The 12,314-nt window shown below is 34.0% G+C and overlaps 1 protein-coding gene across 12 annotated transcripts in view; it reads right to left on the bottom strand.

Moving 5' to 3' along the window:
- CCDC102B (coiled-coil domain containing 102B) overlaps positions 1 to 11,938 on the bottom strand; it is an 845,733-nt gene extending 833,795 nt beyond the window's left edge. For 4 of the 12 annotated variants that reach the window (XM_072604128.1, XM_072604138.1, XM_072604127.1 and 1 more), the window contains exon 1: positions 11,824 to 11,935. The gene's annotated coding sequence lies outside the window, so the exon portion shown is untranslated. Of the gene's footprint in view, positions 1 to 11,823 lie in introns of all 12 variants that reach the window. The other 8 variants (XR_011966005.1, XM_072604130.1, XM_072604135.1 and 5 more) reach the window with 3 other exon arrangements.
- Positions 11,939 to 12,314: the final 376 nt, after the last annotated feature.

The following is a 12,314-nucleotide window of genomic DNA, read 5'->3' on the forward strand; positions in this document are numbered from 1 at the left end:
ATGGAATAGCTGTCAGTTAACAAAAAGGTAAGATAAGCACAAAACAATTATTATCTGTAAACAAATTACTCCTAAATCTAGATCATCAGGCCTGACCTTTTCCCCAATTGCTAAAAATTCATCTCCAAGTGCTTGTGATACATCTTAGCCCGGATGTTCCACTAGCAGTTCAACCTCAGGTTGTCCAACATCAAATTTACTAACTTTTCACTAAAACCTTTACTTTTTTTCTCACTTGACTATGATAATGTTGATATCATCACCATCCATAATGTTTTCCATTTCTAAACTATACCTTCTCTATTTTTCTCTTCCAACTAGTTACCTAATTCTGTCTATCCTGCCTCTGTAACATCTCTCCCATCTCTTCCATCTGTCATCTGTGCTGTATTCTCTTTGGAATTAAAAATAGCCCAACCCTAGAAAAAACTATTTTTACATCCCATTTAGCCTATCATAATAACCTTCAAACGGATCTTCTCTTCTTTTTTCCTCTTCATCCATCTATCACACCCCTACCAGACCTTTGTTTTTTTCAGAGATCTACACATGTCATTTCTCTGCTTAAAATTCTTTAATGTTTTCCTATTCCTATTCCTGATAGTCAAAGGGACTCTTAACAACCTAACACTGAACTACCTTCCCAGCATTTTCTTACATTATCCACTATGTAACTTTACATTGCAATCAAAGAGGCTTCCTTGCAGTGCCCTCACTTATACACAAACATACATGCTCTCTGTTTACTCAGCTCTGAACCTTTTCTTGTTCAGTTCTTTAACCCCGAAATAACTCCTCACCAACATTTCTCCCGTTATTGATTTATTTTCCACACTATAAGAACATAATCAAATGTAATTTTCTTTTAGAATTATTTCTCTGATTCCCAGATATTAATGACTTCTTTTCATCAGACCTCATCTAGAACTTTGCATATATTTCCCATGCATTTATTACATATTTACACGATTGGCCTTTGTAAATTTCTCATATGTTTCTACTACATTGTGAGTTCCATGAAAGCAAGAACATTGTCTGAGCTAAATTTTGTATTTCTTCCACTACCTAGTGCAATACACATTTAAGATATAAATGTTTTTAATTGTATTTGCTGGTTTTGAATTAATGCATGACAGTGATCCTCTGTCAAAATGATTATTTGTCATTATATTGATATAATCTCTTTAGTGTCAGAAAAAAATGCATTGGTAGATAGGATAGAATCTCTAGAAAATAACAGTGAAGAGTAAAAAGAGAAGATATTTCTTGGTTGTTTACTGGTTCCCAAGTAAAGTGCTCTACTGGCAAATGATTGGTATGCTATTGAAATAGATCTTCTTTTAGAGAATTACCTTCCTATTACCAAGTATAATAAATATTTTCAGCTTCTAGTGTTTCGTTTTTGCCCATTGCTGTAAAGGAGAAACAATTCAATAAAAAATTCCTAATTTGGGAGCAGACATAGAAGTTTAGGTCTAACAGCCAACTGTGAACAGAATTGGAGTAACTTCAATAAGTCTGACTTGTTTCAAGAAATATTTACTTGGGATTTATCCTGTCATAGGGATAATCATCTATAGGAACAGACATTAATCTTCAGGGAAGTCCTGACCCATGAACTAGGTATACCTTGATGTCCATCTAGACAAATATAAAGCATGACTAGCCTCCTGTAACCTTAGGCTTCAGTAAATTTCCGAGTCTTGTATTGTCCTGCCTTCTTAGGCATCATTTGTTATGGCAGTAAGAAATAATGAAAAGAATGGTTTCATAGGAATCTGAAGACTTGTGTGAACTGAAGTAGAGTGACATAAGCAGAACCAATCATACAATTTATGCCCATAGCAACATTATAAAGAAAAGCATCTTGGAAAGATTTAAAACTCTAATCAATTCAATAACTAACTCTGACTCCACAGGATTTATGATTAAGCATGCTACCCACTTCTTGCCAGAACAGCAATAGACAAAAAGTGAAGAATTAAACATATGATTTTTGGACAAAGTAAATGTGTATCTTTTTTCTATTTTTTTCATTGTTAGGAAGATGGATTTGGAAGGGAAAAACAGAGTTAGCAATTGTGTTGCAAAAAAGAAAAACAAAAGAAAGGCGCAATTGAGGCGTTTCTTAAAATGCACCTAATAGAAGGAAGTTCAAAAGGAAAGACAAATAAGCCAGAGAGTTCTTAAAGTTACTACTGTATGTGTGTTTGTATGTATTGTTATTATTGTCTATGCCATAGATTTGTCACTTAGTTACTGACATATTGTAGGTTCTTCCCTTAAGACTCATCTCTGATATCTTATTCTGCTGAATTTATTAATATTAATAATAACCAACATGTATGTAACTCCTATGAGTCAGGCACTGCACTAAGAGATTCATAATTATTTTCTCATTTGATTCTCACAACAACTCTGTGAGATATATTCCATAATTATCCCCATTTTACAGATGAGGAGACCAATTGGATTACTTGCCCAAAGTTAAAATGCTAGTTAAGTGTCTGAGGTCACATTTGAACAAAGATTTTTCTGAATCCAAGTCCTGTACGCTATTTACTATGACCCTAGAAAGATGAAATGTTTAATTTTGGTGGTTAAGCTTGGAAATTTTTGAAAAATTATTAAATAATATTTAAATGACACATAAATTTTAAAAAGTCTATTCATTTCTTCATCTTTTAAACTCCTATATTATTCATTGGGTAAATACTGATTGGGAATCAGAAAATCTGAGCTCTAATACTAGTTTTGCTACTTTCCTGCTATGTGAACATCTTTTTGGTCATTTCAGTCATGTCTGACGCTTAAGGACACCATTTAGGATTTTCTTGGTAAAGATAATGAAGTGGTTTGCTATTTCCTTCTCCAGCTCATTTTACAGAAGAGGAAACTGAAGTAAATAGGGTTAAGTGACTTGTCCAGGGTCACACAGCTAGTAACAGTCTGAGGCCACATTTAAACTATGAAAGATGAGTCTTTCTGACTCTAAGCCCACTGTGCCCAGCTGTCCTTATGTAAACATAAGAGGAGTTCATTTTCCTTAGCCTTATAATAATAATAATAATTAATAAATAATACGTGTGTTATCTACTTAAAGGGCTATTATGAGGAAAACACTATACATGTGTATGTACGTAGGCATGTATGTATTATTATTATTGTCTATGCCATAGATTTACCATTTATTTACTGACATATTGTAGTTTTTCCCTTAAGACTCATCTCCGGTATCTCATCCTGGTGTAGAGGTCATCCAGGGTTCAAAAAGGCTAGTCCTGTACTGACAAAAAGGAAAAGCTTTTATGAAAGGGCCTATGATACACAGTATGCCTGTTGTCTGAGAGCCAGGATGCATAAGTTTGGAGAGCTTTATCATCTATTTGCCAGCAGAGTGAAAAGATTTTTTCATGTATTGTAAGTCTCAAACTACTGAATTGTAAAGGAATCTGTGTGAGTGAAGGGAGTACACCTATTGGATACTCGAAGGATCAAGGTACATAGTATTAGTTAACTGTGCTTATGGATCTATTGCCTTGTCTCCCCTAGAGACAAAGATCAAAAACTCCATTACAATAGGGATCTTTGCACAGAGTAGTATGTTGCTGATAAATACATTGACTGAGTCAACATCTACACTTCCTTCATAAATGAACCTTTTATCCTCACATGAATGTCACACTAAATGTTGATAGAATCACGTATTTAAAGCTGAAATGGGTCTTAGAGACAATCTAGGGTGATACCTACACTGTTCTCCACTGTACAGATGAGGATAATGAAATATCAAGATACTAAATGGCTCACCCAAAGTTACAACGTACATAACAGAGCCAAGATTCAAACCCAAATCCACAGACTCTAAACCCAACACTCTTTCCACTACAGCATGAAAATAATGATTGTAGTTTCTTCAAAACTACTTCCACATAGCCCTCTAAAATCTAATTCTACAGTCTTTAATAATATATTACCATTACAATTTGCGTAATATATTTAAATATTTATAGCATCTTAGAAACACATACTAGGCTGTCAAAAAATGGAAGTTCTCTCTGACTTCTTGAAGGAATTTCTTCTACAAATTAAAAGCAGACGTAACAAAGGAGATATAATGTTGCATATTTCACAACTCCATGTCTTCTTTTAAGCTACATAAAGATCTATCTTCAGTTGCAATAGCAAACACAAAAACTTCTAAACTTTTAGTGCTTTAATATCTTTATCTTTTTATGTTTGTATGAATACAAAACACAAATCACTGACATTTTAGTTAAAATAATCTGTGTCAACAGTTCCTGGGAAATTTCATCATCAAAAATAAAATCAATGGATTGATTTGAAGTAGAAAATAGCAAGGGATCCTAGGCAAAAAGCTATGGAGCAAGGTAAGTTTGTATTCTGAGTCACCAGCCTCCTTAGTTTTACAATATTCATATTTCTCCACAAGATAGGTGCCTGTTCTCACCTTTAAAGAACTTAATGATTTAATATAACTATTGACTCTCTCTGTTTTCATCTTTGTCATTTTCTCCTTCTTCTGTTCCTTGTTCTCTCCTTTCCTCTTCTCCTATCCACCGCATTGTAACCAGTAAATGGCACTAGTAGAAGATGAAAACGAAAGAGAAAAGAACTTCCTTGTCACTCCCACCCTTGGAACATGATTTAATTCAATCTTCCCCAATTCCTCCTTTACCTGGTCTCTGGAGAGGGACTCTCCCTTATTCAACCTCACTAGAGATCCCAAGCTTTGAAGAGAAATGAAAGCAGTGGATTATGTCCTTGTTTCTGTAGCCCGCTTCCCTAAATCCTTTACATATGACTTAATAACCTGGGGTTGATGGGGTGATTAACCTCTGTTATGTGAGAGTTTAGAAGTGTTATTAATGAAAACCGTAGACATTCAATTCTCTCAAGATTACCTCTTAGAGACATTATACTAGGTTAAAAAGAATCCTAGCTGTCATTGTTATTCCATCATTTCTGACTCTATGTCTCTGACAGAAGCCTATGGGGATTCCTGGCAAAGACACTGGAATGTTTTGCCATTTCCTTCTCCATTTGTCCCCATTTTACAGATAAGGAACTACAGCAAATAGGATTAAGTGACTTGTCCAGAGTCACACACCTATTAAGTGTCTGAGGCTGGATTTGAATTCAGACCTCTTGGGCCACTGCTCTATTCACTGTTGCCTAATTTCCTCCTTGCTATTTTAGACCAAAATTCAAACCTCTATACTGTTCAGTTCTCTGTGCTGCCAGTCATTCTCTGTCTTCCTCTATTGTACACCTTCTATACGTAGCTAGTAGCTGACATTAATCACAGAACAGTTAGGAATGATCATAGTTTTGTGTTTTAAAACCTTATGCATTAGAAACATCTTAAAGAAACAGGAATATTAATGGGTTTTTTCCCCCATGGTGGAGGATGGAAAACGAGAGTAAGCAGGAGAGAATAAAGCTAAACATTCACTAAGTTTTCTGAGATAACAGTGAAGTATGGAAACGATAACAAAGCAATCAGCTTTTTTCTCTCCAGCCATCATTTGCTACTACTACCATATTGGTCCTCTTCTCATAAAATTCAAACCAAATCTATACCTCAGTCATCTTGACTCAGTGACTACCTCCTCCACCAAGCCCAGTACTCATCTTTTTGTATTATATCAGTGACAATATAATCCAGATATATATATATATATATATATATATATATATATATATATATATATATATATATGGATTGTCAATCAACAAGTTGTCAAAATTTTTTCTCAGTTACTTGAACCAAGAACAAATCAGAAATGGTGAATATATTAAATAAAACTTTAAGAATTTTTTTTTAATTTCATGAGAATAGGAGAGATAAGCATATGCTAAAGTACAATTGAATAATGAGGGAATCGATCAAAATTATTTAATATTTGTACTTAGCGTTTCTTTTTGTATTTTGTATTTTAATTATATGGTTTCCAGTTCCTATTACAGCATATTTCATTTATTATGGCTGTACATTTTTGTCACTGTTGTCTTCATTATGATAATTCCTTTTTCTCTGGACCCTCCCGGCTTCAGAGTGATCATCAAAAGCAACTGTTGCTGTTTCCCTCCCAGCCTGAGGTCTTTCTTTTCTTTACTTCATTAAAGGGGCCATGCCCTGGCTACTTCTTAAATAGGTCTATTCCATGAATGGGTGTTACCTCACCCTAAGTGAGCACCTGCATAGACCTTGGATTAAAGGGACCAAGGTCTCCCAGTGCATCCTGCATCATCTCCAGTCATCCTGAGGAATATCAGGTCACTGAATTCAGATGACTCTGGAGGAGAAGTGAAGCTGGTGACCTTGCACAGCCCTCTTTCACTCAAAACAAAGTCAAGTGCAAGTTAAGTCATCATTTCTCTGATAGCATGGTCTTCTTCGGCAACAAAGGACAAACACAGCTCATTCTTCCAGTTGCAGTACCAGAGAGTCTGTTCATAACCATGGAATTTCAAGTATTATCATGTATTTCTACACTGTCTCAGAGGCACTCCAGTTACAACAACAAAAGCTGTCTTCAGATCTTTCATTCATACAAAAGTATAAATAACTGTGAGTGGTTTAAAATATTGTCTGCCTCTGGATTCTTTTAATTTTGATTTGGATCAAACTAAAGTTATTATCTTCTGTTTTAGGAATTTAACTCATCAGTTAACCTTTCTGAGAACTTGATGGGGGTATAAGAAGGGGTTCAGTGACTATCCAAATCTTTATCATACCAAGTAAACATCAAGATACTCTAGGGTCCATGAACTATTTTTAAGATTTTGATAATTGTATTTCAATGTTATTTGTTTCCTTTACGATCAGATATAATTTATCTTGTGCAATGAGGAACTTTATTCTGAAGAGTCTATAAACAAACAAATTCATGACACTCACAAAAAAGATTAAGGTCCTACTCTAATGCATCCCCTGCACAATACTTGTGATAGGACTAGATTCTGTGAACAATCAACAAGAAAGAGGAAAATGACCACCATTTCCACTTCTGTCTACCCCAAACTACTCACTAACATCTTGTAAAAACAAATAAAAAAGTATGCATACATGTTCTGAGTTTTGTCGAAGAAAAACACAATACATTGTGCATTGAAATAAAGCAGTATTATTAAATAAGAGTTGAACTCAGGAAAATTGCCTAGTTTCTGAGAGCCTCAATTTCCCAATTTAAAAAAAAAATAGTAACTCATATTTAGGGAATGCTTTTAGGGTTGCAAAGCACATAAGGAATAGTTGGTGTAAATATCATTATCTACACTTTACAAATGAGAAAATGGGCTCAGAGAGGTTTATAAGATCCTAGATTTAGAGCATAAAGTTGCTTAGAGGTCTTTGTCATTAGATGGTCATTTAGTAGATGAGAAAACAGAGGCTAATGAGGTAAAATGACTTGGGAAAAGTCACACAAGTACTAACAGTTAACTGACTTGATATGATTGCCCAGTTCATAAGTGGCAGAAATTTCAAAGTGATGTTTTATGACCACAAGTCTAGCATTCTCTCCACTATATCATGTTTCCTTTCACAAAATGAGAACATTAGGCTAGACTGAATTTAAGGTCTCTTCCAAAGTATGATTTCTATGAATACTTGATTCCAAATAAGGGTGTATTTTATAACTTATTCCATATATGCTTATAAGGAAAGTCTTTATTATATTACCATCTTCATAACAATTGACATATACATATACTCTCCATTCTATTTCCAGAGCAATTTTTACATCAATCCCCTGGCTTAAACACTTATCACCATTTCCCTTGGCTGTTTTAATTGCCTTCTAATTAATCCTTCTATCTCTGATTTCACCCTTTCCTAACTCATCTTTCACACTGCAAAAATAATAATAAAAATATAACAAAATAATAAGTAAATAATAAACCAATATTAAATAATTAATTAATAGTAAATTAATAATTGTTAATAATTATGTTATCAGTTTAACATAATATGATTAATATAATATTAATTAATAATAATTGATGATAAATTATTAAATGAATGAGATAAAAATTATAAAATAATAATAAAAATAATAAAATATAAACCATATTACTCTACTACTCAAAAACTTTCAAAAGCTCCTTATTGCCCTAATCTGAAATAGAAACTCATTAGCCTGACATGTAAGACCCATTATAATTTTGTTCTAGCTGAACTTTTTAGTCTTATTAATATTATTTGTTTTAAAGAACTCTGTATTTCAGTGTGTGTATGTTTGTCCTTCATTGCTGAAGAAGACCATGCCATCAGAGAAATGATGACATGATTTGCACTTGACTTTGTTTTGAATGAGAGAGGGCTGTGCAGGTCACCATCCTCACTTCTCCTCCAGAGCCATGTGAATCCAGTGACCAGATATTCATCAGGATGACTGGAGATGACCCAGGATGAGGCAACTGGGGTTAAGTGACTTGCCCCAAGTCACACAGCTAGTGAGTGTCAAGTATCTGAGGTGAGATTTGAACTCAAGTCCTCCTGACTGCTGCACTGATGCTCTATCCACTGCACCACCTATCTGCCCCATATTTCTGTAAGGACAGGCTATAAGTACTCTCTTATCTTGGCATGCCATCTCTCTCAGTTCATATATTTAGACCTATCCAACATTCCTAGAAATGTACTCCCTTTGTCTTTGGCACTAATTTGGAAAGTAAGCTAGAGATTCTAAGAGTTGTAGTTGTAAAGAAAGTACATCAGCCAAATCACTACAGCTAATATCAGAAGGAAAATGGTTAATTGGGAAATGTCTTTCTTTTTTTTGCAGCATGTTCCTCTGATAAAATTCTGATAACCAAGAAACAAAAATCAGCTCCCGATAGATAAATGCCTACAGTGTATGGACAGAGAGTTGTTAAATGAAGAAAAAATTTCTATCAACTATATGGAAAAATCACAAATAGTAAAAAGAATGCAAGTTAAAATTACTATGAGGTTATACCTTCTTGGCTGCAATGACAAAAAAAGAAAAATGAAAATTATTAGGGAGGATATGAGAGAACAAGCAGACTAATCTACTTTTGGCAGCTTTTTGCCCTGACCATTTTAGAAAATAATTTGGAATTATACCCACAAAGCCACTAAATTATGTATACCTTTGACTGAATGATTTCACTACTAGGCATATATCCCAAAGACATAAAAGAAAGGGATCAAAGAGCAAGATATGAAAGCAAATTCAGAAGCTATCTAATCCAACTCCCTCATTTTATAGATGAGGGAACTAACACCCAGAAAAGTGTAATGATTTGCCCAAGGAAATACTAGCAGTAAGATTTGAACCCAGATCCTCTGATTTGGAACCATTGTACCATGCTGCAGGATCCACATATATAAAAAAATATTCAGAGTAGCCCTTTTTTGTAGCAAAGAACTGAAAATAAATGATTTGTCCATTCAATGGAAAATGGCCATACAAATGATGGTATCTGGATTAATGGAGTACTATTGGGCTATAAGAAATAATGAGAAGGATGGATTCAGAAAAATCTGGGAAGATATGCCTCTCCTAATACAGTGAAGTAAACAGAGCCAAGAAAATAATTGATATAAAGAGGCTAACACTGGAGGAAAGATAATTTTGAAAGACATAAGAATCCGGGTTAATGTCATGTCCAACCACAGCCTCAGAAGACCAGTGTTGAAATATTCTTCCCAGCTCTTGAAGGAATGGTTATGGACTAGAGATATAAGAATGTGACATAAATTTTCAGCTATGACCAATGGGTACATTTGTTTTATTTGACCACACTAACTTGTTAAAGGCAGAGGTTGTTTTTGGGAAGTGGAGAAAAATTTGAATCTCTCCTCTCCTGACCACTCCTGCCCCCCAAAAAAGAGGGGATATCAATGAATCCTTAAAGAGAAGGCACAGAGAAACGAATATGATTACGTTTTAGTTTCATATATAGTTCTTTTTTATTGTTCTCTGTAAAAGTATGCATATTTCTTGAGTACAGAATGACAAAAAAAAAAATTTTAAGGTATTGAAAGGGAGAAAAGACTGAAAGATTACAGAAGCAACTAATGTGAATATGAAAAACAAAATCACCACTGTTCAGAAGAAGTTAAATGAGTAACAGAAGATATAGTTTGTCCCCAGTGGAATCAGGATATAAACCCATATCTATCTTTGTCCTATTTTGGAAACTAGTGAAAAATTAAATGTGGAATTCAATTGACATAAGTGACATCTACATGGAAAATCCCATGCTCTTGTATAAAGAGTAGATCCATGCTTGCATGACATAATTGGGGGAAATGCCACTATTGTCTTTTGGGGCTCTAAAAACAATATATAAACATCATAAAGAATATTTAATAGCATCTTCATCTCAGGACTGAATCCAACCAATATTTATAGAGAAAGTAAAAATATAATCAATGAAATGGTTTGCTATTACACAGCAGGATAATCTCTAGAGATGTTTGGAAATAAACAATTTTAAGAGAATGGTGTACATTCTTCCCCTGATTTTCAAAATAAATATTTTTACTTTCTAATCAACAATATAAAAGCATGGGAAAACTGCATTGGTACTATATTAAAGGATATTCTCTTAAATTTAATGTTGTCATTGAAAATGTATGGGTAAGAATAATAGTATAGGAATAATTTTTTTCCAAACTAAGATCTTCTGTTGGCTGTAAAAGTATGGTGATTTACTTACGTGAAAAAAAAAAAAAAAACTTTTTTCTACTATGTTCTAAAGCAACTATCCTGGGATCAACAATCCTTTGATCTAATCCTTTGAATTCTGATATGTTCGTCAAAATTTAACTAGAAATTGAAATGCCCTGTCCCCAAAGAAAGATTATAAAATCTGATATGTGAGCTGATTTAGAGAGGTGAAAAAATCAGAATTGGTGTGAGAGTGGCTAGAGAGATAAAATAGAAGGATTAAGTTTTTGAAAGCCATCTGTTACTTACATTTATCCAGTAGCTAATCATGATTTTAGGAATTTCCTTTCTATTTGCCAAACCTACTTCACATTCACAGGTAATCAAAATTATGATCTTTTTTTTAAAGTAACAGAAAAAGTAAATCTCTCAAGTTGTCAAAGAAAGAATTTTTGTTGTTGTTGTCGAGACATAGCATTACTTCTCTGTGTAGTTATATTTTCCATTCCCTTAGTATGTCTATGTATTAACCTTTATTCTCTGTCCCTCTCTCTTCTACAATGGAATCCTGTATTTTCCATAAGGAAATTCAGATCACTTGTGGTTGCTCTGAAATGTAACATATCTCTTTTGATCACAGGACTTCCTGTCAACAATTACAGGAATTCAACAAAAGCTCTAGACATTTCCAAAGGACTTCAAGTGCATGAAGCATAAATCTATAGTTTTGATAAGCAATGTTACCTTTTTTACTTCTTATAGCATAAAATAAAGCCAACATTTCTGGTATTTCATTTTCATCTTTTACTACCAAAGTCTGTAAAGTAATATCTTCAGTTACTATCTATATTTGCATGCTAAAACCTTACCTGGTTATGATAACTATACAAATATTTTAAACACAGGAAATATATATGCTGTCAAGATAAACAGTACTAATAGTGGAAAAATGAAAAAAGAATGGGAAAAATACATCCAACTTAGCAAGAAACTCCAAATACGTCTGTTTCTTCCGTTTCACAGACCCACAGTAGTCTTGCTCTGTGTCTTATAACCAACTACTTTTTCCCTTGCTCAGAGAACAACTCATGCTCTACCCCAGCAGGAAAGTATAAAAATTAAATAGAAAAACCACAAGGTTATTAAACACTCTTACCCTCTGGACTTGCTGGGCTGCTCTTGCTTCTCAGTGTTACAGACACATGTGTAAACAACTGAATTTCCTGCATCCTTTCCTCATCTGTACAGCTCTGGGGTCTTGGCCAACAGGATTATATCCAGCATTAAGGCCACTCCACACTAACTCAGAAAGGATTCCCATTGGTTGTGAAGCTTTATCAAAGCCAATACCACAACAGACTCTTTGGATTTCAACTTAGCTAACCAAAATAAATTCTTTTTCTACTGTCCCCAAACTAAACGTGAGTTTCCTAAGCTTTCCTTCCCTACCTTTTCAAACTATATACTATGAACATATCAGGAAATCTAAACATAGTGTCTCATTAGCAAGTTTTCTACTTATTTTCATGTCATTATATTCAGCCAGTCACTATTTTAAATGCAACAAAAATGCCAAAAGAAAAACTACTAATGAACAAATCTGCAAAGGCAAGGCATAAACATCCTTTGTTATAATTAACAATAGAA

This window comes from Notamacropus eugenii, chromosome 4 (assembly GCF_028372415.1).
Source record: "Notamacropus eugenii isolate mMacEug1 chromosome 4, mMacEug1.pri_v2, whole genome shotgun sequence".
NCBI lineage: Eukaryota > Metazoa > Chordata > Mammalia > Diprotodontia > Macropodidae > Notamacropus > Notamacropus eugenii.